The sequence below is a fragment of the Cucurbita pepo genome, chromosome LG05 (genome assembly GCF_002806865.2).
Source record: "Cucurbita pepo subsp. pepo cultivar mu-cu-16 chromosome LG05, ASM280686v2, whole genome shotgun sequence".
In the NCBI taxonomy this organism is placed as follows: domain Eukaryota; kingdom Viridiplantae; phylum Streptophyta; class Magnoliopsida; order Cucurbitales; family Cucurbitaceae; genus Cucurbita; species Cucurbita pepo.
The window spans coordinates 6931950-6939393 of NC_036642.1; positions in this window are offsets into that span (position 1 = coordinate 6931950).

The window sequence follows — 7444 nt, forward strand, 5'->3', positions numbered from 1 at the left end:
TCCACCTCCATGTACTCGGTCTAGTCACAACTCACGCTTAGATATTCCCTCGACTTGGTTCCAGTTGATTTTCTAATAGGCCGAAGCACTAACTATTTGGAAAGGATATTGTTAAACTATATGGAGTGCTAATTTTCACCCACAAGCAAATTGGTAAACAAAACGTTTGAATCAAATATTAGAAGACATGTTACATGCCAACGTATAGATTTCTTGATCAATTTGGACTCTAAGCTGCACTTCATGGAATTCATCTATAGTAATAGTTTCCAAGCAACCATTGGCATGACACTACAAGGCTCTATTGGGGAATGGTGCAGGTGCCTGATATGTTGGAACGGTGTAGGTGCTTGATAGGTTGGAACGATGCAGGTGCCTGGTATGTTGGAACAAAGTGAGTGAGCTCGAGCTGTTAGGACCAAAGTTAGATCAAGCTATCGAGTGAGGCCACGTAGAAAATTAGGACAAGGATGGATAAGCCTTATGTAAGGTAGAGTAATTTAGAGTTTAAAGTAAGTTACAAGGTATTCTTGAAGATGACGCCTATGAAGGGTGTTTTGAGGTTCAGGCGTAAAAACAAGTTAAGCCCATGCTTTATCGTAAATTCTAAATCGAATTAGACCGATGGCTTATTGATTTACTCTACCACCATGCACTTTTTGTGATGTATTACGTGTTCTACATATCTATGCTTCGTAAGTACATGATTGACCAAAACTATGTAATAGACTACGAGCTTTTTAATTATATGAGTACCTGAATTGCTCGTTCTAAGTCCTAATCATGCATATGCAAACTGACTAAATTATGCATACAATTAAACAAGCTCAATAGGAAGATAACATCGATCACTCACCCATAGCAGAGATCACAGTATCCCTTCCTCAATGCTACCATATTGGAAGACATTAAATTAGGCATGCTTCTCAGTTTTTTTGTTCTAAAGGTAATTTTGTAATTTTATAAGATATGCGTCATTTTCACCCCAGTTGCTCATTCGAAGTCCTAATCACTCATATTCTAACCACCTGACGTAAATTATGCTTGCATGCTAGCACGTTCTAATGATTTCTACAAGTATTACTTGCCTATAGTCACGTGGTTACTTACCGGGATGTAGCTGCCCTCGGTAGCTTGCATTTATGCTCGATGTAAACTCCAAATCTCTTAAAATTTTGGTGGTAGGAATCAAGCTAAATTAAGGTTAGTATTGAAATTGGGACAAAAAGCTGCCAAACGGGTCAAAAATCATTTCTCACATGCCTGCCACGCGCTTTCCACGTGTCCAGAGGGGATTCACGCACACCCACCTCGCAGTAAGGAAGTTGCGATAGACGCTGGACACATGTCGTCTTTTGATTGGCTCGTTCGACTCGACGACATTAGCTCGATCCCTAAAGCACACAAATTCCTTCATTTTTTTTCCCAAAGTGACACACCACAGAAGTTGATGAGGGCGTCAGATCGGGTTAGGGAAGTCCGGGTCGCACACGAGTTACTGGGTTTTCAATTTCGGGTCATGGTCCGCCAGGCTTCGAATCCAACATAATTGGTATTTTTTTTCGATTTTCCTTTATGCGAATGATAGATAAACACGTGTCCGTCCTCCGGCCAGACACACGGCTCGCCTCTCTGCCTGACACATGTCCCTACCACAGTGTGACATGCATCCTTCTTCTTCCTTATAAATATAGACAGGTAGCCGAGTCCAAAATAAGTCAAATGTTTAACACTTACACATCTTGACAAATGACGGAATTGCCACCTCCGATCTGATTCAACTCTAACTTTCTTCAGGAATTATGAGCGTAACACTTCCTAGTTTAACATACTTAAATTTTAGAACTTAAATCCTAATAATCTTCTGCATTCTTTGATGGTTTTGGATGATTCAAAGGTTCAGAGTACTTCTCCTTAAGTTTATGAGAAAACTTTCGTGAAGGAAGTTTGATCGAAATTGGACCTCTCATGGTCGGGACGGAGTTGGTGACGGTTACTATTCTCTCCCGTCTCTCTAGAACTTTCCCTCCTCTCTCTATCCTTTTTTTTCCATCTCTTTCCTTTTCTGCATTTCTTTTTTTTTCTTTATTTTTTTCCACTAATCTCTATTTTTTAGGTGTTCGATTCTAAAACAGGGCACAATGGCCGAAATACCTCTTCGGGTTAACTTTTGACCATTTTTTAGGTGTTTGATTCTGACTCAAGTTTCCGTTCTACACCACTTTCAATAAAATCTCGAAAATTTGAACGTTAAAGAAAAATTATAGTATTTTAATACCTCGTTGAGGCTTGGATGTTAGACATCTCCCCGGCCTCAAGAAGAAGACAAAGCCAAGCCTATGGCAAGCCTTCAAAGGGATCAAATTCATACTAAAAATGAGAAAACCCGACAAAACTCTCATATAAATACTGGTTAAGTATTAGAGTCAGCGTGGCAAACATCGCACACGTGAACCATTTGTTCTTTTCTCTATTATACGTCATGTTCTTCGTCTCATATAATAAATTTAACTTTATTTTCACGTCATGGTCCAACATATATCGTTTTTAGATTTTGGATCTCAATTTTGATATTTAAAATTATTATACAATAAGTTCTTATCCTCATTCTTGACTAGTCCAACATTTAATATTTTTTTTTTATATTTATTTAAAATGTTTGAAAGATTAATACAAAAATTAATTAAAACACATCAAATCTTTGAGAAGAGAGACAAAAAAGATCGAGATGTTCGAACGGCTCGATGACTTAAAAAACTCGAACATCTCAATCGAACCTGGACGGTTTGGATTTAAGGTTATAAAAACTTCGGTTTGATTAGGTTGGGTTAGGTTCATTTGGGTTCAAAAAATATAGAACCCGAATAATTGGATTGGATCTCAGAACGTTCAAACCCGACCCAACTAAGTTTAAGAGTATCGAAGCCTAAAATTAGTATCTTGGCAAAATTCTTTGAATACAAAATATATATTATAAAAAGACCTTGACTCATCTGAATAAATCCTTTGAAAATAAATAAATAAATAAATAAAACTCAACCCTAGTTAGTTGGGTGGGTTAATTTTAACCTTAAACCTTCTGATTTGGTTAGTTTAAGGTCCAATTAATACCTTGTCAAAACTAGACCTTAAAATTTAAATGCAATTACCAATAAATAAAATTTAAATAAATATACAACAAATAATTAAATATTAATTTATACATTTTAATAAAAAACTCAAAACTAATTAAATATTATTCTTTAAATAGAAATATATATAAATGAATTAATTAAATCGAAGTAATGATTGGAAACATATATTTGGCTAATCGCCGCCAATCTTACCTCAACGAATACATCACTTGGGGTCCACAATATATGTCATTTTTATCCACGTGGCATGACATGATTGGACTGTGATGCACTTGCAGGGTTGTATGATCACTAATCTCTCTCTATATAAACCATATTCTCCTAATTTCTTCAACCATATCAAAGTTTTTATCAAATAAAAAACAGAAGAGAGAGATTGATGGATGGTGGAAATGAGAAGCAGAGGTCGAACGAGCACGAGGACGAACACGAGAAAGGCTGCGAAAAGAACTCGAGCGAGAAGGGTATGTATCCAGGGCCCTTCTTCACGCCTAACAATCCCCCCGTGAGAGGCCAAGTCATGAATAACATCCTTAAATCTACATCTTCGCCCCCGGGCTCGACCTCTCCGAAGAAACCCTAAATTATTTGGTCATCTACTTGTTCTCGACTTACTCCAAAGTTACATTTATCAAATGATTTGTATTATTCTACAGTAATTTTCATATTAAATTTTAAGTTATTTCACGAGAAATATTATTTATATATTTAGATGTGTTTGTTTGAGTTATTAGACATGAAATTCGGAATACATGAGTTTTATTGAAGGGCCAAATTGAAGAAAATTTTAATTTTTTCAATTTTTTTTAATTAAATTAAATTATTATTATTATTAAAATAAAACCCGAATTAAAAAATGAATTAAATTCCCGTATGGAGATGGGCTTTCCACACACCAATTGGAAATCTCCCCGTTGTTGATGTTGACAACTTTGAAATGTATAATATTGCATCGATGTATGATATGCAATACTTTTTCGGACCATAAATTTTTAAAACATTTAAGATTTGGATGGTCTGAAAAGTACTCAAAGACGATATTCATAGGTATCTCGAGTTTATATATCATAAAGCGATTTAAAAGATGAAGCTTTATTTTCTATTTGATGTATAGAAAAAAATTTATCATTTAAGTAATGAGTTGGACTATTTAAAAGTCTAAGACTCATTCCATTCATTCAAATTATATATATATATATAAATAACAGTTGACTGGTTCACAGGTTAGACCTAGTCGAGTCTATAAAGGTGCGTGTGTGTAGGGTGCTAAGGTTATACATTTTCAACTGTGTGGCATTGTGAGTTTGAGATGCCCATGACCAGCCTTGAGGGTAACCCAAGTTGCATATTCATTTTTCGCCAATTTTGTGGGTTCGTCGAACCTTAAGCGAGGTTTCTCTCCGCCAACCGAACATGACTTTTGTAGAATCTAAACTTATTCGGCCACACATAGAACCTGCACAAGCATATTCAATAATTTGTGACCCAACTGACTTACCTCTGCACTAGGCCAAGTCATTCGGATTGACCTTGCATCTACTTGGAGCAAAGGTCTCTAGACGCAATGTCGCATCTCATTTTTTCATCTTAGTTCCTGATTTAACATAGCCCACATGTCTTGACGGCATCTCAAGTCAAGGGGTGTCGTTGGCAATCATAGCTTACTCGTCATGCCATCGAGAACGAGCCTATGTATCATTTATAATACTGTGACATCTCGAACATCCATCCATTGGGTTCTATTGAGGCATTGAACCCTCCTGTATCTATGCATATCCTTTATGGACTCCATGCCAGATAGCGGATGTATAATCCAACCTCCGACACATCGGTTGGGGTGCAATGTCGGTACACCTGTGTCGTTTGACAATGTTCTTGAAAGATCCAATTTCAAGTCGCTCGAGACACTAGTCTCGTAATGTGGCCCTCAACAAACCCTAACTCCTTTAGCTATATGGTATTGTGGAGCGTCTGTCCGATGTCCGATTGACACCAAATTTGGCGAGCCTCCATCTTTCATATGGATGGACTTAACTCTAGAGTCACATACCCTAACTCCTTCTTGAACGTTGACTTTTAGGGTTTAGGCCCAAGACCCTACTCAGCCCTCAACAAACCCATCTTTGGCACGAGTCTAGTTATTGCCCCTATCTTGCTTATGCCTCTTTCTAGCTTTAATGCATATATTATATGGTGCGTTGGATGACTTCTTAGTCGCATCATGCGACTCGTCTATCTTGGACCTCGCATGACTGGATAGGTGCTACTTGAGAGTTGTTGCTTTGGTTGTCTCAATGAAAGGGTCACAACCTACTCTCTTCATGATATGGTTGTGATATGGGCTCACCTCTCAACAGTCGATTTACGTTTGGTTCTTTTCCTAGTTGTCGTTCGCACGCGATTCATTCCTTTAGTGCTGATTTACCTCTAGTTTATGCGCCCAAAGCTCATACAACTCTGGTTCATGCGCCCTTCATCGGTTTAGCTCTAATTCGACAGGTTCAGAGTTGATCCAACTAGTTCAAACAGGTTTAGAGTGTTTTGGTCTAAATTAAGTCCGGTTCAAGGCTTCATAAGTAAGCTTACCTTCTTTTTAAGACGCCTCAATAGCTTTTCTCACCACATTTAGGACTCCTTTTATGGTAAATTAGGTGTTTGTAGCCTTATGGATGAGTTTTACGACCAACATTCATATATTTTGAAGGTCGTCGGGGGAGTTGACCTAGGTGTATAGGGTAGTTTGGTTAAGCTCATCGAGAAAAGTAGACTTATTAATGGATGCATATAAACTTAGTTAGATGAGCTGTTTAATGCATGGATAGTATGTACTGTGTTGTGACTAAAATATTCCTGTATTATTAACCATAATTATATATGTTATTTTGTGGCCCATGTAAAACATGTTATACCGTGATATAGAAATATACGAGTATATATGATGACCATGTGTGAATATGATTGCCAGTCTTATGAGATATTAACATTGGGTTAAACGTGCATGTGTTAGTACGTTAACAAGCTTTTCTAGTGGGCCATGTATATGTGTGGGCTATGTGTAGAGCGTCCAATTATACCAAAAAATGAAAGTAGAGCGTAAGGTCAACCATAGGTACGATAATAGATGTAGTTGTCCAATTGATGGAGTGAGGAGAGACTTTGACCAAGACCAGGGAATAATATGGATGACATTTCATGGCGGCTCTTCTTTCTCAAAAATGGAATTGGTCAACGAATAATCGACAGAAGAGACACACCAATGTCTTCTGGATTTTCGATGTTTTTGTAACGGCCCAGATCCATTGCTAGCAGATATTGTCCTCTTTGGGCTTTCCCTTTCGGACTTCTCCTCAAAGCTTTAAAACGGGTCTGCTAGGAGAAGGTTTCCATACACTTATAAATGGTGGTTTGTTCTCCTCCCAGCCAATGTGGGACATCACAGTTTTAAATCTCGGACCATAATTAAAAAGACAATGAAAAAAAAAAATCCACAATTTAAAATAAAACGAAATATAGTTATAAGTTGATATTGTTTGAATTTATTATAAACGTAAAGTAGGTTTGAAATACGATTTCAAACAAAATAAGAAAGACCTCGAGAATAACACGAAAAAGAAATGAGGAAATGGGTAAGTACAAGAATATTCATTAACCAATCTATTTGTAGGCTATCAGTATATTCTTAACCTAGTAAGTTATCACAAACTTCTCTTTAGGCTCTAGAAAGTTCGAGCCTAGTTTTAACACTATCTGAGTTTTGGGAATGTCTCGAAGTTCTGAACGATTCTTTTCTTGCTCACAAACCCCTTCTGAGTTTGGCGGTGGTTCACTCATTTCTAGTGCCGCAGATCTTCTAAACAACGTATCTTAGCTCATGAACGATTCCTGATGTTCTTAGTTTTCTTGGTTTGACACATACCGCATGAACTATTCTTGATGTTCTTCCCTCACCAAGACCAGCTCCTTATCTTCATTATTCTTCCATATAAACCCGAGGGCAAATATGTGTGTTTACAAGTCATGATAATTAGAACACAAAGAGGTAACGATATGGCCCAGATGTTGGTGTAATATAGTCATAATTCTATGAAATTCTTTATTAGACGTGACAATATAGTTATAATTTTATGAAATTCTTTATGAGACGTGATGAGTATGATGAGTGTTATGACTATGAAACTCTAGCGTATTGTGGTGTTTTTATGATGCATGTATGTGACTCATGTTATGATTTTGGTGAAATGATGATAGTCATAGAAAATCATCCTGAATGATCAAAACAATTTTTATCATGTACCCATAATAAATAAAAC